Genomic DNA, 24,131 nt, shown 5'->3' with positions numbered 1-24,131 from the left:
ACAGCTGGGAGGGCCGAATGGCAGTCGATTCAAAGCCGAGGCCAGCTGCTACCCCCGGGAAGAAGGATCACAGGGAGAAGATGCTGAAACAACGGTTATAGATTTTACCGGCAGTGGCTTTCGACAGACTGGAATCACAGTGGTAATTGGTGAAAGCGTCTTAGAGGTCACTAGCGAATAGGAGAAAGCGCTTTGGTTTTTGTAACAGCAGTCTCTGCCTGAGCTGGATAATGACCTTGAGGAGGGCAGCTCGAAAGATGAATTCACGTGGGGGAGAGAGTCTGGGAACACCTCTAAACGGCAGCTTAGAGCTTTTCAGAAACAGCACTGTAATGAGTGAAGGACTTCTCTTTAAAAGGCTCTTTGCTACGGATTAAGGTAGGCAAATACCTGCACCCCTGTTTGATCAGGAACGAAAGCTTCTAAGTGAACGAATAAGCCAAAGTCATTAGCTGGTATTTTCAGAGATGAGTGTATGTTCCTTCGCAGAGTGGAGCGGATGGAGAAGGTAGCCTTTCCTTCCTGGCTGCAGATGACCGTAAAGGCACTGTTGAATAATAAATGTCCATTAACTAGTCTTGAAATGATTGCATTTAAGCCAATTTTATGATCCTAGTGCAGCAAGATGAGAGTGTTCTATGTGGCAGATAGCCAATATCAGGGCAGTTTTGTGAGGAGAATTAACTTTCAGGGCATCAAAAGACCCCAAGTGTCTCCAAAATATGGGGTCACCAGGCTGTGGCATCCATCTCCTATCCCACAATCAAGAGAATCAGAAGCCAGATCATAAAGGTGAGAAATTGCTCTTAAAATGCAAATGTGTGCATCAACAAGAGGCGGAAGTCGCTTTATCGAGGTTCCCCACAAATGTGGGTTTTCCCAACTAGCTCTTCATCCCTTTGGAAGGTAGAGGAAATCTGCTAATATCGAGGCAGTGAGCTATAGAAATCCAGGATGTCATTTTATCATTGCAGGGCTGTAAGCAACTTCTTTTTTTTTTTTGTCTTTTTGCCATTTCTTGGGCCGCTCCCGCGGCATATGGAGGTTCCCAGGCTAGGGGTTGAATCGGAGCTGTAGCCACTGGCCCATGCCGGAGCCACAGCAACTCGGGATCCGATCTACACCACAGCTCACGGCAATGCTGGATCCTTAACCCACTGAGCAAGGGCAGGGATTGAACCCACAACCTCATGGTTTCTAGTTGGATTCATTAACCACTGTGCCACAACGGGGACTCCATGTGAGCAAACTCTCTTGGCACGTTACTGGAGATGTTTATCATCATCATTATGACCTGATTTTTCGCGCACATATCTGAGTATTCTGATGGCGCTTGGGATAAAGAACTAGACGGATAAGCAGCCCCCTTTTCTCCTTCATGTCTGGACTCCAAGGAGAGCGAGAGAGTGAGAGCAAGAGCGAGAGCGAGGAGAGGAGAGAGGGAGAGGGAGGGAGGCTTTCTTCTTAAAATAAAAAACCCTCTAATTTACATTCTTGGTGTTCAGCAGGCAAGGTCTTATGCTTTTCGGGAGAGACCTGATATGTTGTGACACCATGGATAGTCCTGCAAAGAGTTCAAAGGGAAGAGCCTGTGGCAGGTCTACCCCGACAAGACCACGGTTTCAATACATGAGCTGACTTGGTGATCGCCTAGGTAGGTGTGTATGTGAAGCTATGTGATGCGCTAACTTAATGGATGGGCCTCAGAGCCAATGTGCCCTGTGCGCTCCTGTTACATCATACGAGATAAAGGCGCAGCGCATGTGCCTTGAGGGGCAAGATGTTCCTTGCTTTTGTGAGGACGGCCTTCCCTCAGTGGTCAGTCATTCTGAATCCAGGAGTTCACAGCAAGTATGGACCTAAACTTTTTTTTTCACTTTTTTATTTAGAGCAGATTTATAATGTTCTGTCAATTTCTGCTATACAGCAAAGCGACCCAGTTATACATACCTGTATTTATTATACATTCTTTTTCCCATATCATTTTCTATCATGTTCTGGACCTACAGTTCTTGTTTGTTTGGGGTTATTTTGTTTTGTTTCTGCTTTTTTTTTTTTTTTTTTTTTTTTTTTTTTTTAGGGCCACACCTGTGGCGCATGGAAATTCCCAGGCTGGGGGTTGAATCAGAGCTAACAGGCGCTGGCCTACACGACAGCCACAGCGATGTGGGATCCGAGGTGCGTTTGCGACCTACACCACAGTTCATGGCAACGCCAGATCCTTAACCCACTGAGAGGGTCAGGGATTGAACCTGCATCCTCACGGATACTAGTTGGGTTTGTAACCCACTGAACCATGATGGGAACTCCCTGGACCTATACTTCTTAATATTGACTCTAATGTCAAGGCAGGGGTTCCCAAGGACAGTGGAACACCAGAAATGAATGATTTGTCCAGCATTACTTGAAAGGCAGCATGAATGAGGGGGATTGAGACTGTGCCAGAGCCTGAGTTGATGAAGGAAAAGAATGAGAATGTTCGCCTCTCCCCCTTCCCCTCCTCCCCCCTCCCCCGCCATACCCTGGGGGTGTGCCACTACCGTCCACCCTGCGTTGAATGGAAAGGGAGGGGAGGGAGGAGACTGCACCTGGTGGAGCCCTGCTCCCCCAAACAGGCGGAGGCCCCCATGGTGGCCTGAGTCTATGTTGGAAGCAGCTAACGTGATGATGACCACGCCACAGATCAGCAGGCTCTTTTCACACAGCAGCATCTTTTGCAAAGTCTATTGGGTACCCTTGCTTTTCTCCCTGCAAACTATACTGGATGGTTTGGTTGAAACCCTCATGGTCATGGTTGCCAGGCACGGTGCCAGTCTCGGACTGCTGACTCAGTCTATTTCCCACATCTATGGGAACAGAAGCTCCTAGAATGATTATTCACTTTAACTAGAGAGATTTTTCAAAATACCTATTTCACTGCATAGTTCCTTTTTTTTTTTTTCTTTTCATAGCCTAAGCTATAGCCATGGCAACACCAGATGGGAGCCACAACTGCGACCTCCACCTCAGCTTGCCACCAATGCTGGATCCTTAACCCACTGAGCAGGGATTGAACCTGCATCCTCACAGAGACAGTATCAGATCCTTAACCAGCTGAGCCACAATGGGAACCCCACTGCATAGTTCCAATTCAGTGTACTTTGAATGCCTAGGAATTGAGATATCCATCCCAGATAAGACATGGTCCCTCTCCCAGGAAGACTCCCTTTGTCTGGAGTAAGGTGTGACCTGGGCCAGAGCCAACCAGGACACAGATAAGGATTAGAAGTTACTGAACTGCATATCTCTCAGCCTTCACATCTGTCAAACAGAGATAGTTGCGGTATCTGTCTCATGGGCTGGCTACAAGTATTAGATGAATTAGTCAATGCAAGGCACATAGTACAGTGCCTGGCACCTGTATATTCTTGATAAACATGAGTTGTTGTTGCCTTTGTCTGGATATGAATGTGCCTAGGTAGAAACTAGGCATGAGAATGCAGCAAGGCTGTTTGAAGGGGACATGCTTAGAAAAGGGGCAGCAGGAAAGTACAAAAAAAATCTGACCCCTTTAAAAGTCCAAATAAGAGCTGGACATTCTCTTATGGTCATCTTTGATGATTGGTATTTTATTAATTAACTTAAAAGGTCAACGTAGAGTAGGATCATTTAATATTCACAATTTATCAAGTTATGTCATCCAAAAAAAAAAAAAAAAAAACCCTTGTTCAAAGAGTAAAAGAGAAAAGGAAAACATCTGCCCTGTAATTCAGATTTTACTTGGAAATCACTGGCTTCATTCTTGACAAAAAGTGAAAAATTCTCTGCATTAATATGTAAATTTTAACAGATCTCAGGCCAGGGCAGTGTATTTGTTACAGATTACTGCATACCAAGTAACCACAACCTTAGTGGCTTAAAACAACCCACACCAAGTATCTCACGGTTGAATTCTCATGAGCTGACAACTCAGCCACAGCTTGCCTGGGTCCTCAGCCTCCGAATCTCTCACACTGAGATTGACTGAGATGCCTGCCAGAGCTTCTGCATCGCTCACACTCAGATTGACTGAGATGCCTGTCAGAGCTTCAGACTCTCTCACTCTGAGATTGATTGAGAAACCTGCCAGAGCTTCATAATCTCTCACTCTGAGATTGACTGAGATGCCTGCCGGGGCTGTGGCTTCTCTGGAGGCTCTACTGGGGAAGGAACTGCTTGCAAGCTCACGTGGCTGTTGATGGGGTTCAGTTCCTCGTTAGCTTGGGACGACGCCACTCTCCCCATCCCTTGCCCTTTGGGCCTCTTTAACATGGCAGCTTTCTTCATTAAAGCCTGCAAGGGAGAGAGGCTGCTAGAAAGACAGAAGTCATTGTCTTAAGCAACCTAGTCACAGACGGAACCTCCCATCGCCTTTGCTGTTCTCCCTCGGTCACAAGTAAGTCAGATTGGGTCACTTTGCTGTGCGACGGAAATTGACACAATATTGAAAAGCAACTATAGTTTAAAAAAAAAGTCCCAAATTTCCCCCACACTCAAGGGGAGGGGGGTCGCTGCAGAGTAGAATCAGGAAGCAAGGCCACAAGGTCCCTCTTAGTGCTAACCTGTCCTAGAAGCATCCCCAGACTGGATTCCCTGAGACACCATTGTGTCTCCAGGCATTAACGAATGTCCCAGAAAACAAAGGAAATTGGACCAGCGCTCATGACTGTTTTTAATCCAGGTGTTCCTAGAGAAATGTGAAATAAACTTTTATGTTGTGAAATATACTTTTATGTAAAGACCCCCAAATATTATCTGCCATAGTCAAGAAGAATTTCCTTGAGAGATGAATACTTGATATAAGAATGCAACATGTGGAGTTCCCGCCATGAGGCACAGGGATCCGCCCTATTTTGGGATCACTGGTTGGCAGGCTCCAGCCCCAGCCCAGACAGTGGGTTAAGGGTCACACGCTGCAGCTTTGTTTTAGGTTATGACTGAAGCTCAGATCTGATCCTTGGCCTAGGAGCTCCATGGGTCATGGGGCGGCCAAAAATGGGGGGAGGGAATGCAAAATTTCATCCTCTATGTTGATGCAGTGCTGAAGGCCATTGAGTTCAGGTTGATCCATGTCGTTTACTCCGTGCTGCTCTATGTTATGTATCTTGCTTTACAATTTCAACATAAATTAATATTTAATGTTTCTTATGTATTAAATATTTATATTATACAAACTCGTTCTCCACAGATCTGTGGTGAAAGGAAGGATGTGTTCAAACAAAAAGCAGAGTCCTGAGATTCTCCAACTGTACCACAAATAATCAAAAGTTCGAACACATAAAAATGAAGGTTACATCCTTGCTTTCTAAAAGGAGGCAAGCTGTCTAAAGTAAACCAATGAATTATTCTGGAATAATCTAAGCCAGGAATACCAAGATTTTGCATAACATTCAGTTTCTTTCTTATAACACATATGCACAGCATGGAATTTTTGCAATAAGAAGAAAATACACATTTAATGCTGCACTTCACATTTGGATTTTGTTTTTTGTTTTTGTTTTTTTTTTTGTCTTTTGTCTTTTCTAGGGCTGCACCCACGGCACATGGAGGTTTCCAGGCTAGGGGTCCAATCAGAGCTGTAGCCACCAGCCTGCACCACAGCCACAGCAACGCCAGATCCGAGCTGCATGTGCGGCCTACACCACAGCTCACGGCAAGGCCGGATCCTTAACCCACTGAGCGATGCCAGGGATTGAACCTCCAACCTTAGGGTTCCTAGTCAGATTTGTTAACCACTGAGCCACAACGAGAACTCCCCACACATTAGAATTTTGATTCAACAATATCATTCTTACAATTAAGAAAATCTATGAATAAACAACCACTAGAAACCCCACAACATACAATTTTCACTGAAAAAGTTTGTTTTCACTGTCATATTTTATATTAAATTATATATTAATTTTATATTAATTATATTATTAATTATTATATATTAATTATATTATATATTATGTTCCCTTTAACATGTTCCATTTTTCTAATTTTGTTGTGACAATTTTATGAAAGGGATAAAAAATATTAAACCTTAAATATCCTTCCTCTTATCATACTTTCTAAAGAATGTTTTATGTTTAGTTCCTCGTACTTTTGTTGTAGTGATATGATTGAAAAGGTGGGAGAAGCTCTGAGGTCAGTGAATTCACAGAAAAAGATCACAAAGAGGAGAATGAAGCAAAAATTTAAAGACAGAAAGAGGTCATCAGAACTTTTGAATGAAAAGAACTGGTGGCAGCATCTGTGAATTATGTAGCTTTTGTATCCAGAAGGATAAGCAAACATTTCCTAGTTTTTCTCTGTGCTTTACAGTCTAATTCTCTTTCGCTGTCCTTTCAAGATAACCTTCAACAGCAATCATTAGCAGTCTTGTATTCCTTTTATTTATTTATTTATTTTTGTCTTTTTGGGGGGGGCATACCCTTGGCATATGGCAGCTCCCAGGCTAAGGATTGAACTAGAGCTGTAGCCGCTAGCCTACACCACAGCTCACGGCAATGCCGGATCCTTGACCCACTGAGCGAGACCAGGGATGGAACCCATGTCCTCAGGGATACTAATTGTATTCATTATCACGGAGCCACAAGGGGAACTCCTGAGATTTGTGTTCCTTTTAGATGTGTCACTGTGGCCTACCAGTGGACACACAGAAAGTTGCCTCTTTTCACCACATCCTCTGTGTTTGTCCTGTGCCATTAAGACAGCTCTCCCAATTTTCATCATTGGAAATCCACTCAACAGGGCATTAGTGTGCAAGGTAGACCATACTGATGACCTCATGGTGGAGACCAAGGAGATGGTCACTTTGTGTCACAGATCACCTCACTTCAAGATGTCCCCTGGGACATCGATCCCCAAGACTCTGTCTCTGTTTCTCCATCTGCTTTCCCCTCTGCCCCTTGCTGACACAGCCCTCCAGCCCTCTAGCCCTTCTGCACCTGCCAAACCATACCCCACATGGCAAACCAAACGCCCGCCTTAGGAGCCCATGTAGGATTATATACAAATGTTTTTCACTGCTGCATAAAGCTTAAGAAAATTAAACATTGATCACATTTTAATCATTTATGATGGCAATTGTTTTATCAGTCCTGTTTCTGATATGAATATAAACCAAGTCCCCATAACATCTCTTGATCGCCTACCAATATATTCTGACTTGAAAGGAGTTTTGAGGTCTTAATGACTTGGAAATTTTACAGCATGATGTACAACCGAGAGTGGCATCCCCAAGTCCAAGGCAGACGGAGGGGCTGGACTATATCTGGGTTAGGTTGTTTGTTCGCAGGAATAAGTTGCCTGTAGAGGGAGAGACTGAAAGTCCATTCATTCACTAAGCATTAGCTGTACCCTTACTATGAGCCAGATACGGAACTAGGTACTGGGGCTATGAGAGGGACCAAGGAGGACATTGTCCCTGCTCTCAGGAAAGATGAGCAGTTGCACGGAAGTCACATTACTAAAACATGCTAAGTGGGGGGGGGGGGGGGGAGGACAGAGTGAAATGGGACAGTATGCTGAAATCCCCCAACCATTTATCCACAACAACAGAATAGGGATGGGGTTGCGGGGGGAGGTCTGATGAAAAGAGGTAACAGCAGGTGCAGAGGTGAGGCGGTAAAGAAAGGTTGGGCAGCTTGGGGACAACAAGAAAGGAGCCCATCTTTTTTTTTTTTTTAACTCAGTGACTTTTTATTACATTCATGGTTGTACAATGATCATCACGACCCAGTTTTGTAGCATTTCCATCCCAAACCCCCAGCCCATCCCCCACCCCCAGCCTGTCTCCTTTGGAAACCATAAAGTTTTCAAGTTCTGTGAGTTCTGCAAAGACGTTCTATGAAAGGAGCTCATCTTGGCTGTGATCTGGGGTATGACTGCGGCAGAATAGGAAGAGTCAAAAAGAGGCTGGAAGGTTCCCTGTTTGGCTCCTGTGTCCTTGGGTTTCTAACCTCCCCCCCCCGCCCCCCGCAGCAAATTCCGTTTCCTTCCTTTTCCTTGGGCTCAGCTGAAACCTAAGCTGTGATCTATGCCTGCACGTCAACCGCATCCCTTTCTCCCTGGAGGAGCCAGGTTTTCCAAAGCAGAGCTGTGCGTCTTAAGGGCACTGCTCAGCCTCTCACACCAACTTTCTAAAGATGGGTTGAGCGATCAAGCTATGGTTTAACCTTATGTTTCTCACCTTCATCACCTGCCTATCAGATAAAAAGGAGAGGAATTCCCACCATGGCACAGTGGGTTAAGAATGGGACTGCATTGTCTCAGGGCACTGCAGAGGTGTGGGTTCAGTCCCCGGCCTGGCACGGTGGGTTAAAGGATGTGGCATTGCTGCAGCTGCAGTGTAGATCCACATTCAGTCCCCGGCCTGGAACTTCCATATGCCATGGTGTGGCCATAAGAAAAAAAAGGGGGGCGTTCCCGTCATGGCTCAGTGGTTAATGAATCTGACTAGGAACCATGAGGTTGCGGGTTTGATCCCTGGCCTTGCTCAGCAGGTTAAGGATCCGGCATTGCTGTGAGCTGTGGTGTAGGTTGCAGACTCAGCTTGGATCCCATGTTGCTGTGGCTCTGGCGTAGGCTGGCAGCGGCAGCTCTCATTAGACCCCTAGCCTGGGAACCTCCGTGTGCCACGGGAGCAGCCCTGGAAATGGCAAAAAGACAAGAAAAAAAAAAAAAAAAGAAAGAAAAAAGAGAGGGAGTTTAACAAAATACATGTATTTTCATGACACAAAATAAATTAATTTTACCTTAAGATTTTTTCTGAGAATATCTTGACCAACCTTCAAAATAATAGCAAGATGCAGTGTGTACATTGAGTTTGACCTCATTTTCCTTAATCTGAATATTATGCATTTTGGAGATGAAAATAATTGGTTCACAACTAATTGGTTGAATAATCAGCTATATCCCCATATCTTGGGGTCACACATGAAAATATCTCTTCGGGAGCTCTCGCCATGGCTCAGTGGTTAATGAACCCAACTAGTATCCATGAGGACACAGCTTTGATCCCTGGCCTTGCTCAGTGGGTTGAGGATCTGGCATTGCTGTGAGCTATGGTGTAGGTCTCGGACTCAGCTTGGATCCTGGGTTGCTGTGGCTGTGGTGTAGGCCAGCGGCCACAGCTCCAATTCAACCCCTAGTCTGGGAACTTCCATATGCTGTGGATGTGGCCCTAAAATGACAGAAGGAAGGAAGGAAGGAAGGAAGGAAAGGAAGGGGAGGGAAAGGAAAGGAAAGGAAAGAAAAAAGAACTCTCTCTCCAGAGTGCCCACAGTCTAGGGGAAAAAACCCAACAAATCACTACAGATTCCCACCATGAGCAGAGGTGTAAAGGGCACTACTACACCCTCGCCCCGAGGCATTGGGTTAGGGGTGAGCAGCTGGCTAGGGCTCACCATGGAGGGACGGTTCCGTCAGGAGAGGGCCCTTCTCTGCCCTTCTCCCTTTTCCCCTCTTGCCTGGTTATTACTGTTCGCCCAGGATTTCTGGGGCCTTGTGCCCAGTTACCACACCAGTATAGTAATTGGGTAAAAAGACTCTGAAATAAAAGCATTTGGGACATGAGAGGCTGGGGGCTAAGGAAAGGAGCTGTCTTTTTTTTTTAGGGCCACACCCATGGCACCTGGAGGTTCCCAGGCTAGGGGTCATATCAGAGCCATAGCCATCGGCCTATGCCACAGCCACAACATTTAAAAAAGTGGTGCAGCCGTAAAAAAAAGAAAAAATAAAGATAAATTCCAGAAGGCAAAATCTACGGCAGCAGAAAGGCAAAGGGCCCCTGAAGTACTGAGACACAAAGAATAGGATAGAGAGGGGAGGAAATGGAGCTGGAAGAGAATGCACTTAAAGGGGTCAAGGGACCAGGGGCCTCATGAGGTTTAAAGATTGGAGAATGGGGTGAAAAATGAGGAAATAGGAGAAACTGGGGGTGGTGTCCCTATAAAGCTGGGAGATGGAGCCAGGAGGCTGTTGGTTTCTGGGGGAGGGAGGCGCGTAGAACTGTGGGGGTCGGGTCCTCTTTCTTCACTGTGCAGGTCAGTGGCAGTGGGGACCGTGGAGAAGATGGGCGCACAGACAGGGATGTCAGTAGGTGACGGCCTCAGAGAGGGGTGGCCCAGAGGGAAAGCCCTCGGGGTGAGGCTTAGCCAGGGTTTGCCCCAGAGCAGAGCCTGTTCAGTCACTTTGGAAGCAGCCCGAGGACACAGGGGTGGGCGAATGGGGAGGAGGGATGCCACTGCGGGGGCGCCACCGTGGACAAGTGGGTGTAGTCCTGCCTCCAGAAGCTTCCGAGAGGCATATGGAATGAGTCTCAGAATTCAGCCACTGGCCTCGTCTCCCCTTCATCAAGGGTCACCCCGTGGGGCATAAACTGGCCCTCAGCGAGGGGACCCCAGTGTGAGGGTCCAGCAGGTCTTCACAGGTGTCCTACGCAAAAGCCTGAGAGCCCAGGTCGAAGTCACAAGATACCCAAGTGCAGCTGAGGCAACGCGCCTCAGGTTTGCACCTGCCCAAAGCTGCAAGGTGCGGGAGGGCTGGAGGGAAATGTTGGCAGAGAAAGTGTGAGGTGGAACACGAGAGGCCCTTGCTTCGATGGGTGAGAGAGGCAATGTCCGTAAGCAGCAGGTGGGAACCCAGCAGAGAGCCAGCGCAGGGCAGTGCAGCAAGGACGCCGCCTGAACAGGAGTAGTGGCCATAGTGGGGCAGCCTTGGCCCAAGATGCCAAAGAAATGTGAATGAAAGGTCATCTTTTGCTTGCGTGAGACTCAGCCCCAAGGAAGGGAGCCAGATGGGAAGATCCATGGTCCTCTGGGCTTCCAGATGTCTCCTAGGACCAGGCGGGTCTAACCAGGTCTAGAAATCTAATCAAGCCATGGCCGATTGTGAAAATAAGCTGTGGCCTAGTTAATGGTACTGTGAGCTCACAGAAGTCTGGTCTGAACGTGGAAATGTGTGAGATTTATCCCTTGGTTTTCTTTCTTTCTTTCTTTCTTTCTTTCTTTCTTTCTTTCTTTCTTTCTTTCTTTCTTTCTTTCTTTCTTTCTTTCTTTCTTTTTCTTTTTCTTACTCAAATGAATTTAGCACATCTGTAGTTGTATAATGATCATAACGATTCAATTTCACAAGATTTCCATCCCATAACCCAAGCATATCCCCCCACCCCCAAACTGTCTCCTCTGGAGACCATAAGTTTTTCAATGTCTGTGAGTCAGCATCTGTTCTGCAAAGAAGTTTAGTCTGTCCTTTTTCCAGATTTCACATGTCAGTGAAAGCATTTGATGTTGGTGTCTCATTGTATGGCTGACTTCACTTAGCGTGATAGTTTCTGGGTCCATCCATGTTGCTAAAATGCTGGAATTTCCTTCTTTTTAATGGCCGAGTAATATTCCACTGTGTATATGTACCACATCTTCTGGATCCACTCCTCTGTCGATGGACATTTAGGTTGTTTCCATGTCTTGGCTATTGTGAATAGTGCTGCAGTGAACATCAGAGTACATGCAACTTTGCGAGTCATAGTTTTCTCTGGATAGATGCCCAGGAGTGGGATTGCTGGATCAAATGGTAGTTCTATGTTTAGTTTTCTGAGGAATCTCCATACTGCTTTCCACAGTGGTTGCACCAATTTAAAATCCCACCAACAGTGTACTAGGGTTCCTTTTTCTCCACACCCTCTCCAGCCCTTATTGTTTGTAGACTTTTGGATGATGGCCATTCTGGCTGGTGTAAGGTGGTACCTCAGAGTGGTTTTGATTTGCATTTCTCTAATAATGAGTGATGTTGAACATCTTTTCATGTGTTTTTTGGCCATCCATATGTCTTCTTTGGAGAACTGTCTGTTTAGACCTTCTGCCCATTTTTTCATGGGGTCGTTTGTTTTTTTTGGTATGGAACTGCAGAAGGTGTGTATAAATTTCGGAGATGAATCCCTTGTCAGTGATTCACGTGCAAAGATGTTCTCCCATTCTGTGGGTTGTCTTTTCGTGTTGTTTAGGGTTTCCTTTGCTGTGCAGAAACTTTGAAGTTTGAGTAGGTCCCATTTGTTTATTTTTGTTTTTATTGTCAATACTCTAAGAGGTGGATCTGAGAAGATGTTGCTGTCGTTTATGTCAGAGAGTGTTTGGCCTATGTTTTCCTCTAAGAGTTTTATAGTGTCTGGTCTTATATCTAGGTCTTTAATCCATTTGGAGTTGATTTTTGTGTATGGTGTTAGGGAGTGTTCTCATTTTATTCTTCTTCATGTGGCTGTCCAGTTTCCTCAGCACCACTTATTGAACAGGCTGTCCTTTCTCCATTGTATATTCTTGCCTCCTTTGTCATAGATTAGTTGGCTGTAGGTGCGTGGGTTTAATTCTGGGCTTTCTATCCTGTTCCACTGATCTATATTTCTGTCTTTGGGCCAGTACCATGTGGTTTTGATGATTGTTGCTTTGTAGTATAGTCTGAAGTGCGGGAGCCTAATTCCTCCAGCTCCATTTTTCTTTTTCAGGATGTCTTTGGCTATTCTAGGTCTTTTGTGCTTCCAAACAAACTTTAAAATATTTTGTTTGAGTTCTGTGAAAAATGTCCTTGGTAATTCGATAGGGATTCCATTGAATCTGTAGATTGCCTTAGGTAGTATAGCTATTTTGATAATATTAACTCTTCCAATCCATGAGCATGGTATATCTTTCCATCTATTTGTGTCATCTTTGATTTCTTTCATCAGTGTCTTATAGTTTTCAGAGTACAGGTCTTTTGTCTCTTTAGATAGGTATACTCCTAGGTATATTATTCTTTTGGATGTGATGGTAAACGGGATGGCTTCTCTAATTTCTCTTTCTCCTCTTTCATTGTTAGTGTATAGAAATGCTGTCAATTTCTGCATATTAATTTTGTATCCTGTGACTTTTGCCCAATTCATGGAGGAGCTCTAACAGTTTTCTGGTAGAGTCTTTAGGATTCTCTAGGTATAGTATCATGTCACCTGCAAATAGTGATAGTTTTACTTCTTCCTTTCCAATTTGGATTCCTTTTATTTCTTTTACTTCGCTGATTGCTGTGGCTAGGACGTCCAAAACCATGTTGAAGAGTAGTGGCGAGAGTGGACCTCCTTGTCTTGTTCCTGCTCTCAGTGGGAATTCTTTCAGCTTTTCACCTTTGAGAATGATGCTTGCTGTGGATTTGTCATATATGGCCTTTATTATGTTGAGGTAGGTTCCCTCTATGCCCACTTTCTTAAGGATATTTATCAGAAATGGGTGTTGGATTTTGTCAAAGGATTTTTCCACATCTATTGAGAGGATCATATGGTTTTTATTCTTCAGTTTGTTAATGTGGTGTATCACACTGATTGATTTGCAGATATTGAAGAACCCTTGCATCCCTGGGATAAATCCCACTTGACTATGATGTATAATCCTTTTCATGTATTGTCGGATGCAGTTTGCTAGTATTTTGTTCAGAATTTTTGCATCGATATTCATCAGCAAAATTGACCTATAGTTTTCTTTTTTTGTGGTATCTTTTTCTGGTTTTGGTACCAGGGTGATGGTGGCCTCATAGAATGAGTTTGGGAGTATCCCTTCCTCTGCAATTTTTTGAAATAGTTTCAGAAGGAGAGGTGTTAGCTCTTCTCTAAATGTTTGATAGAATTCGCCTGTGAAGCCATCTGGTCCTGGACTTTTGTTTGTTGGAAGTTTTTTAATCACAGTTTCAATTTTAGTTCTTGTGATGGGTCCATTCATCTTTTCTATTTCATCTTGGTTTAGTCTTGGAAGATTGTACTTTTCTAAGAATTTGTCCATTTCTTCTAGGTTTTCCATTTTATTGGCGTATAGTAGTCTCTTAATGATCTTTTGTATTGCTGTGATGTCTGTTGTTACTTCTCCTTTTTCATTTTTAATTTTTTGGATTTGAGTCCTCTTTTTCTTGATAAGTCTGGCTAAGGGTTTATCAATTTTGTTGATCTTTTCAAAGATCTTTATGATTTATTTCTTTCTACTAACTTTAGGTCTTGTCTGTTCTTCTCTCTCAAGCTGCTTTAGATGTAAAGTTAGCTTATTTGAGCTTTTTCTTGTTTCCTGAGGTGGGCTTGTATTGCTATAAATTTTCCTTTTAAAACAGCTTTTGCTTCATCCCATAGGTTTTGGAGTGTCGTATCTTTGTTGTCATTTGCTTCTAGGTATTTTTTAATTTCCTCTTTGATTTCTTCAGTGATCCATTGGTTGTTTAGTAGCATGTTGTTTAGTCTCCACGTGTTTGTGTTTTTTGCAGTTTCTTCCTTGTTGTTGATTTCCAGTTGCATAGCATTGTGGTCAGAAAAGATGCTTGATATGATTTCAATTTTCTTAAAGTTATGGAGGTTGGATTTGTAGCCCAGGATGTGATCAATTTTAGAGAATGTTCCATGTGCATTTGAGTAGAATGCGTATTCTGTTGCTTTTGGAGGGAATATCCTATAAGTATTAAGGTCCATCTGGTTTAATGCATCATTCAGGGCCTGTGTTTCCTTATTGATTTTCTGTCTGGTTGATCTGTCCATTGCTGTAAGTGGGGTGTTAAAGTCCCCCACTATTATTGTGTTATTGTCGATTTGTCCTTTAAAGGTTGTCAGCAGTTGCCTTATATATTGTGGTGAACCTATGTGGGGTGCATAGATATTTAAAATTGTTATATCTTCTTCTTGGATTTGTTTTTGTTGCTCTTTTTTCTTCTTCTCTTGTTCTCTCCTCTTCTGGTTTGATGACTATCTTTAGTGTTGTATTTGAGTTGATTTTTCTTTGTTTGTGTATCAATTGTAGATTTTTGTTTTGCAGTTATTCTGAAGTTTTGATATGAGTTTATATGTAGATGAGATTATGAGATTGTTTTTAAGTTGTTGTTCTCTAATTGCAAGTTCATCTCCAGTGTCCTGCATTTGTACCCACCTCTTCTCATAATTTCTGATTTTGGTGGTATAATTGTGCATGGATGATTTCGTATCTTTACTGCATATATATATACCTTACTGGTGAGCCTTGTCATTTGTGGAATTTTTGTTTCCTCTTGCTGTCTTTGCTTTTCTGCCTAGAGAAGTTCCTTCAGTATTTGTCGTAAGGCTGGTTTAGTGTTGCTGAATTCGCTCAGCTTTTGCTTATCTGAGAAGGTTTTGATTTCTCCTTCAAATCTGAATGAGAGCCTTGTTGGGTAAAGTAATCTTGGTTGGAGGTTTTTTCCTTTCATCACATTAAGTATATCATGCTACTCCCTTCTGGCCTGAAGAGTTTCTGCTGAAAAATCTGCTGATAACCTTATATGGGTTCCCTTGTATGTTGTTTTCTCTTTGTCTTTAATTTTGGTCAGTTTGATTAGTATGTGTCTTGGTGTATTCCTCCTTGGGTTTATTTTATATGGTACTCATTGTGCTTCCTGGATTTGAGTGAGTGGTTCCTTTCCCATGTTAGGGAAGTTTTTTTCTATTATCTCTTGGAATATTTTTTCTGTCCCCTTCTCTCTCTGTTCTCCTTCTGGCACCCCTATAATACGGATGTTGGTGTGTTTAAATTTGTCCCAGAGTTCTCTGAGACTCTCTTCATTTGTTTTCAATCTTTTTTCTCTTTTCTGTTCTGCATCCGTAATTTCCACTAATCTGTACTCCACCTCACTTATTCGTTCTTCTGCCTCCTGTATTCTGCTGTTAGCTGCTTCTAGTGAATTTTTTATTTCAGTTATTGTATTTTGCATCTCTTCTTGTTTAAGTTTTATATCTTGTATCTCTTTGCTCAGTGTTTCCTGTAAGTTATCCATCTTTGCCTCCAGTTTATTTCCAATGTCTTGCATCATCTTCAGTATCAGCAGTCTAAAGTCTTTTTCCTGGAGGCCAAGAATCTCCTCATGGTTTAGCTGATTTTCTGGGGTTTTTCCTTTCTCCCTCATCTGAGTTATAGTTCTCTGTCTTTTCATTTTTATAGGTTTTTGCTGTGGTGACCTTTTTACAGATAATAGAGTTGTAGCCTCTCTTAATTCTGGTGTCTGCCCCCCTTGTGGCTGAAGTTGGTATGGGGGTTTGCTTGTAGGCTTCCTGATGGGAGGGGCTGATGCCTGCCCACTGGTAGGTGGAGCTGATTCTAATCCCTCTGGTGGGTGGGGCTTAGTCTCTGGATGAGAGTAGAGGCAGCTGTGTGCCTGAGGGGTCTTTAGGTAGCCTGTGTACTGAGGGGTGGGGCTGTGATCCCACCTGGATTGTTGTTTGCCCTGGGGCTTCTCAGCACTGACTGACGGTGGGGCCAGATTTTCACAAAATGGCCACCTCCAGAGAAAGGCAAGCTGCTGAATATTCCTGAGAGCTTTGCTTCCAATGTCCTTCCCTCACAACAAGCCACATTCACTCCTGTTTTCCCAGGATGTCCTCCAAGAACTGCAGTCAGTTTTGACCCAGATTCCTATGGAGACTTTGCTTTGCCCTGGGACTCAGTGCACGTGAAAGTCAAAGTCTGTGTGCACCTTTTAAGAATGGGGTCTCCATTTCCCCCAGTCCCGTGGAGCTCCTGCGCACAAGCCCCCACTGGCCTTCAATGCCAGATGCTCCAGGGGCTCTTTCTCCCAGTGCCAAATCCCCGCATGTGAGAGTTTGATGTGGGGCTCAAAACTCTCACTCCTGTAGGTGAGTCTCTGAACCAGTTACTTTCCAGCCTGTGGGGCATCCCACCTGGGAGATATGGGGTTGTTTATATCGCGAAATCACCCCTCCTACCTCTTGATATGGCCTCCTCTTTGTCTTCTGGAGTAGAATATCTTTTTTAAGGTTTCCAGTCCATTTGGGTGAAGATTGCTCAGCCTTTAGTTGTGAATTTTGTTGTTTTTAGGAGAGAAGTTGAGCTCCAGTCCTTTTTTTTTTTTTTTTTTTTTTTGCTATTTCTTTGGGCCACTCCTGCGGCATATGCAGGTTCCCGGGCTAGGGGTCCAATCGGAGCTGTAGCCCCCGGCCTAAGCCAGAGCCACAGCAACGCGGGATCTGAGCCGCATCTGCAACCTACACCACAGCTCACGGCAACGCCAGATCGTTAACCCACTGAGCAAGGGCAGGGACTGAACCCACAACCTCATGGTTCCTAGTCGGATTCGTTAACCACTGCGCCACGACGGGAACTCCCCTCTATTCTGCCATCTTAACCCCATCTCCCAGTGTCTGGACTCACTGAGTTTCAGGTTCTTCATGTCTCTGCGCAGAAGGAATTCAGTGAGAGACAAAGTGATAGGCAAGAAAGATTTGTTAGGATTGGAGGCTTATGAGAGATGCAAGCAAGCAGGCACAGAAGCTCTCAAAACTGGGTTATATCTCATTTTCATTCTAATTCCTGGGAATGAAAAAGGGGATAAGGATGGAATCAAGTTGATTATAAGGATGTGATGCAGCAGAGAAGTCATGCAGTTCACTCCTACTCTCATCTCATTGTTGAGAACCAGGGCACGTGGCCATATATATATTAATACGAGGAGACTGAGAAATGCAGTTTTTATTGGTCAGCCATGTGACATTGAGACTTGACAGGGTGGTTCCTGGGGAAGGAACGAAGAGGATGAACATCGGGGAGGGTTTAGCAGCCTTCCCCCTCATGGCCAAGAATGAGCTGACAGTTGAACCTTTACTCTGCTGCTTCCAGGTCATGCAACAGCTGTTTATTTGTCTCAACTCTGACGTTCTCTTCAGAGCTGTGATGGTTACCTAGAAAATACCTAGCATGGCTGCCAATCCTAGATGAGCCATTTCTGACTTCACTAAAATAACCAATTCCAGGGAGTTCCCAGTATGGCTCAGCAGGTTAAGAACCTGACTAGTATCCACAAGGTTGCAGGTTTGATCCCTGGCCTCACTCAGTGGATAAGGATCTGACAGCATTGGCTAGGATCATTGCAGAGGTGTGGGCTGATCTCTGGCCTGGTACAGTGAGTTAAAGGATCCGACATTTCTGGAGTTCCCATTATGGCTCAGTGGTAATTACTCTGATTAATATCCATGAGGATTTGGGTTCGATCCCTGGCCTTGCTCAGAGGGTTCAAGATCCCCCGTTGCCATAAGCTGTGGTGTAGGCTTTCAGACAGGGCTCAGGTCTGGTGTTGCTGTGGCTGTGGTGTAGGCCAGCGGCTGCAGCTCTGACTCAACCCCTAGGCAGGGAACTTCCTTATGCCGCAAGTGTGGCCCTTAAAAGACCAAAAAAAATTTTTTTAATTAAAAAAAAAATACTAATTCCAGTCCAAAGGAGGGTCAGTTCAAATGAGGTGTTTTCCCAAAGTAGAAAGAAACATTAAACACACCGCCAATTACCTCAACATTGTATGGCTGTGTTCTGTTATTCAAATAAATGATGAAATCCAAACTTATAAAATATTTCAAGTATTGGGTCTTTTTATACATTTCATCATCAGAGTCCTTTAAATCGAAGGGACTCCTAGTGCCTTTCATTTATTGCAAAAGATTAATTTACTTAAAAAAGAAAAAAATCCTCTATTGACATAAAACAAACTGGTGCCTGATCAGTTCTATTAGACATATAAACCCTGAGGAGGTTTGACTGCCCCATTGTCAGTGCCGTTTCCAGACACTGGTGGTGGACAATTTCCAGCTGACAGAGGAGACATCTAGGGTTTCTGAATTTATTTATTTATTTATTTTATTTTATTTTTTTGCCATTTCTTGGGCTGCTCCCGCGGCATATGGAGGTTCCCAGGCTAGGGGTCCAATCGGAGCTGTAGCCGCCAGCCTACGCCAGAGCCACAGCAACACAGGATCCGAGCCGCATCTGCAACCTACACCACAGCTCACGGCAACACCGGATCCTTAACCCACTGAACAAGAGCAGGGACCGAACCCGCAACCTCATGGTTCCTAGTCGGATTCGTTAACCACTGTGCCACGACGGGAACTCTGGGTTTCTGAATTTAAATTAACTTTGAAACTTCCCTATATTGCATCACTCGATAGTACCAATTTAGGCGACTCTATGGCTAATGAATTCCCACTGATTTATCCATCTTGAAAACTGTTAGGAGAACCACTGGCCGGTGTTCTGAAGGGCAGAGAGGTTCCACTAGAAGGTTAGGATAAGTCCCTGGGCTGAGTTTTTGAAAATTGTCAACGGTTTTCTTCAAATAATTACCTTAGTCTGATGGCATTTTGCCAAAAGTATTAAGAAATTCAGATGTATCGCCAGTCTTTCACCCAGTTATTGACAATTTATAGCTGTGTTTCACATTTCTTTCTTTCTTTCTTTTTTTTCTTTCTTTAGGGCTGCACCTGCAGCATATGGAAGTTCCCAGCTAGGGGTCGAGTTGGAGCTACAGCTGCCGGCCTACACCACAGCCATGACAACAAGGGATCTGAGCTGCATCTGCGACCTACACCGCAGCTCATGGCAATGCCAGATCCTTAACCCAGTGAGCAAGGCCAGGGATCAAACCCATGTCCTCATGAATACTAGTCAGGTTTGTTACCACTGAGCCACAAAAGGAACTCCTGTTTCAGATTTTTTAAAGCAAGATACAGTTAGAATGGTACCTCTCTCTTGTCTTTTCCAGCTTCTAATGCAATGTGGATTCCATGGACCTGATTGGAGAGTTTCTTGACACTTTTGAAATTATGTGTAAAATATGTATCTATGTGCGAAGACTGATGAGGGTCTTTGCCACTAAAAAGATTAAGAACAATTAATCCAGTGGTCGGATGACACAGTAGTGAAATAAAACCTAAAAAAAATAATAGAAGTAACCCCTGGCATGTACTGAGCAACTCCTACAGTTCAGTTATTAATTGTGCTAAATTCTTCACATAAAATATACCCTTTCATCCTCATAGTAACCCTCTGAAGGGTGTTGTAATATCCTCATTTCACAGAAAGAGAACATGCCAGGCGTGTTTTGGAAGCGTCACATAAATAAGGAGTCAGGCTGCACAGCTGGATGGGAGAGGAGCAAGATTATAAAGCTGAGCTTGAATTGGAAATCGGAAGCTCATATGGATCGACTGTCATGTGGCTACTAAGTGACGGAAGCCAGATTTGAGCTCGAGGTGGCCTCACCCCAAAGCCTGTCTCTCCAGTTTCCATGTCTTCACCTCCTTTTGGGTTGACAGGTGCAAGGAGAATCTGCTCTGTGCTGATGGGTAGTATCTGCCCCAAGAGGGTCGTTTTAAGACAGGACCAAGGCTTTGAGTTTACGTGTTTAGGTTTAGGGTCTGGGGTTTATTTGGTGTTTGCTTATCCATCCATTTATTCACACATTTATCTCAAATCTTTACTGAGCACCTCACGTGTGCATATCCCCCGCTAAATGCTAGGACCTCAAGATCGGTGAACATCTGACCCTTTTTATCCACAGTGGCTCAAAAGCGCTCTGTGGGACCCAGGCCAACTTCTTCTCTTTCCCCTAATCAGCATGTATAATCCCTTCTCTCTTCCTTCATCCTAAATGCTAAAACCCCTGTGCCTAAGGGCAAGAAAACACACCAATCTGTCAAGTTGAAGGTCAGGAAATATTTGCTTCCTCGGTCTCCATTCAGCGACCCCCACCCCTGCTACCCGTATGGACGGAACGGTCTAGGATGTGAGTGAAAATGCTGGCAATGCTTAGCTCTGTGCAGCGGAACCATAGATGGTTTTTATGTCTTTTTACTCACCTTGATTTTAAACGTTTTCTATCGGTGCCATAACAAAACTTCTGAAAGAGCTAGAATTTGTCAGTCTTCACTTCCCTGCCCGCGCCCGAGGCTGTCTCTGCGAAAAGGGACGGAGCCTGTCCCTGTGTGCCAACCATTGATCCTGCCCACCCCAGGTTCTATTTCTGCTCAGCCTGTGCCCTGTGATCAGCTGGGCGTCCAGTGAAAAGCAGGAGCCTGTGAAAGAGTAGTGAGTGCTCTGAGCACGAACTGTATTTTAGGGAGTGTGAAAGGGGAAGGGCAGCCAGGTGTCATCTGAGTGAAAAGGGAGCCTGCTTCCTCATCCGCTGTGACATCACCGCCCATCCAGTGGAACCCATGGCGATGCGTTTCTGATGCCAAGCGGTGGTTGCCTGAAAGCTGCAACTAAGAGGAAGGTAGGACAATGGAGAGGTAGCTGGAAGGAACGCGTCATCCAGGACGAGTGTGAAACGCTGGATCCGGGCGTAGTTCAAACTGGACCCTGCGGGGGACATGATGGAGGCCACACTGGTGCCACTGTCCCAGGTATGACTCACCTGATGCCTGTCAGGTGACACCTCGGCCTGAGCAGGCATGTCACCTGACGCCGTAGAAACGCTGTCCTTGGATTCAGTACCCATCCTCGGGAAGTTAAAAATTTCCGGTGCCAGCCGCCCCGCCCCCACACACATCTGAAATATCTGCTGGCGGAGTCCTCTGGCCCGCTGGCACCGCACCCCTCACGGAGTCCTCCTTTTGTTTTTGCACAGCAAACGGCAACACTATTTCTGAGCCTTGACTGCTTCTACGGAAAGAAGGCCCTCGTAGGAGGGCAGGGGCTGTCTGTAGCCCAATGTCGCAGGGCTCTGTGGTGCCGTGACAGCCCTGGGAACCTGGCATCTCTTCAGTGAGTGACCTGACTTCTGGAATGTGTCTAGGCTGTCTCTCCAGCTTCCCAGAGCCTCATGGCCTTTTTTTTTTTTTTTTTAATTTTATTCAAGTCTAGTTAATTTACAATGTTGTGTTCATTTCTGCTGTATAGCAAAGGGACTCAGTTATATATATTCCTTTTTTTTTTTTTTTTTTGCCTCCTATGGCATATGGAGTTCCCAGGCCAGGGATCAAATCTGAACTGCTGCAGCAATGCCGGATCCCTAACCCACGGTGCCTGGCTGAGGATTGAACCTGAGTCCCAATGCTCCCAAGATGCTGCTGATCTGTTGCAGCACAGTGGGAACTCCTATATATATGTTCTTTTTCATATTCTTTTCCATTATGGTTTATCACAGGATACTGACTATAGTTCCCTGTGCTGTATAGTAGGACCTTGTTGTTCATCCATCCATATATAGTAGCTTGCACCTGCTAATCCCAACCTCCCCATACTTCCCTCCCTCCCCACACCCCCCTGGCAACCACAGGTCTATTCTCTACAAGTCTGTTTCACAGATAAGTTCATTGGTGCCACCTTTTAGATTCTGTATATGACTGATACGGTATTTGCCACTGTTTGTCTGACTCACTTCACTTGGTATGATCATCTCTAGGTCCATTCATGTTGTGGCAAGTGGCAGTATTTCATTCTTAGGTATATTCATGGCTTCTGGCTGAGTACTATTTCTTTCTTAGTATATTCATGGCTTCTGTCTGAGTACTGTTTCATTCTTAGTATATTCATGTCTTCTGGCTGAGTACTGTTTCATTCTTAGTATATTCATGTCTTCTGGCTGAGTACTGTTTCATTCTTAGTATATTCATGTCTTCTGGCTGAGTACTATTTCTTTCTTAGGTATATTCATGGCTTCTGGCTGAGTACTATTTCTTTCTTAGTATATTCATGTCTTCTGGCTGAGTACTATTTCTTTCTTAGGTATATTCATGGCTTCTGGCTGAGTACTATTTCTTTCTTAGTATATTCATGTCTTCTGGCTGAGTACTATTTCATTCTTAGTATATTCATGTCTTCTGGCTGAGTACTATTTCATTCTTAGGTATATTCATGTCTTCTGGCTGAGTACTATTTCATTCTTAGTATATTCATGGCTTCTGGCTGAGTACTGTTTCATTCTTAGTATATTCATGTCTTCTGGCTGAGTACTGTTTCATTCTTAGTATATTCATGTCTCTGGCTGAGTACTGTTTCATTCTTAGTATATTCATGTCTTCTGGCTGAGTACTATTTCATTCTTAGTATATTCATGGCTTCTGGCTGAGTACTATTTCTTTCTTAGGTATATTCATGTCTTCTGGCTGAGTACTATTTCTTTCTTAGGTATATTCATGGCTTCTGGCTGAGTACTATTTCATTCTTAGTATATTCATGGCTTCTGGCTGAGTGCTTATTTCCTTCTTAGGTGTATTCATGTCTTCTGGCTGAGTACTGTTTCTTTCTTAGTATATTCATGGCTTCTGGCTGAGTGCTATTTCATTCTTAGTATATTCATGTCTTCTGGCTGAGTACTAATTTCATTCTTAGGTATATTCATGTCTTCTGGCTGAGTACTATTCCTCAGGGCCATTTTTTACTTCCACGTGAGTCTCCGCCCTTGGGGCGCCAGGAAGATCTCTCCAGACTTCCTTTCCCAAACATGGAGTTTCCACTTTGATAGAACTAACCATTGTAAGGAAAAATTTGAGATTTTTTTTCCTTTTGCCTCCCTTCAGCACTGGAACTGACCCTTCTCTATTTTTGAATTTCAGGTATAATTGACATCAAATTGCTGTAGTTTCTGGCGTACAATGTAATGACTCCACGTTTGCCCACATTGTGAAATGATCACCACAGTAACTCCAGTCACCATGCATCGCTGTGCATACGTGCAGAAACAGTCTTCCTTTTCTTGCGACGAAGACTTCTAATAGTTTTTCTCTTAATAACTTTGGAATATGCAATACAGGAGTATTAACTATAGTCACCATGCTGTCCGCTACATTCCCGTGACTTATTTATTTTACAAATGGAAATTTGTAGCTTTTGACCCCCTTCACCTGTCTCACCCGTCCCCAGGCCCCTCCCCTCTTTAAGCACCAATCTAGTCTCTGTATCTATGAGCTTGGCTTTTTGTTTTCCTTTTCTCAGATTCCAAATGGCCTAATAATTTGTCATGTATTTTAATGTACTATTAATGACATGTAAAAGAATAACTTAAAAAGTCTGTTATTATAAAATAATTAAACAGAACACAGGTGACGTTGTCATTGACAAAATATCAATTTTCTTTTATGTGTCATAAATGCATGGCTAGAAAGAATACTGCATGCGCATTCTAATGTTTTAAGTTATGCCTGTGATTTTCAAAATTGAATTAATAAAAGCACAGAAATTTACAGCAAAAAAAAAAAAAAAAAAACTAGCTAACTTTTTCTGTTTTTTGGCCCCTGTAAATTAAGAGAGGCCCTTTCTGCCTGGGCTGGAATCCACTGTTTGAGAAGTAATACCCCCAGGACCCTCTCCGTCACTCCTTTTTTACCAGGCCTTGGAGCA

General features: G+C 44.0%; 1 long non-coding RNA gene across 2 annotated transcripts; it reads left to right on the top strand.

Moving 5' to 3' along the window:
- The first annotated feature begins 1,517 nt into the window (after positions 1 to 1,517).
- Positions 1,518 to 23,825, top strand: LOC110255628 (uncharacterized). Of its 2 annotated transcripts, none has more exons than XR_014818242.1 (3): positions 1,518 to 1,654; positions 2,952 to 4,414; positions 19,868 to 21,626. It is a non-coding gene; the product is annotated as an uncharacterized LOC110255628 (long non-coding RNA). The 2 variants fall into 2 exon arrangements; XR_002336191.2 differs by lacking the exon at positions 1,518 to 1,654 and adding an exon at positions 23,348 to 23,825 and having other exon boundaries at positions 4,080 to 4,414; positions 19,868 to 21,193.
- Positions 23,826 to 24,131: the final 306 nt, after the last annotated feature.

This window comes from Sus scrofa, chromosome 10, assembly GCF_054392235.1.
Source record: "Sus scrofa isolate SSC_HxYL_T2T_F1_AM1 chromosome 10, Sscrofa_HxYL_maternal_Yorkshire_Landrace_v2.0, whole genome shotgun sequence".
NCBI lineage: Eukaryota > Metazoa > Chordata > Mammalia > Artiodactyla > Suidae > Sus > Sus scrofa.
Note: the sequence above shows the minus strand (reverse complement) of the source record. Positions and strands in the feature narration are given on the sequence as shown.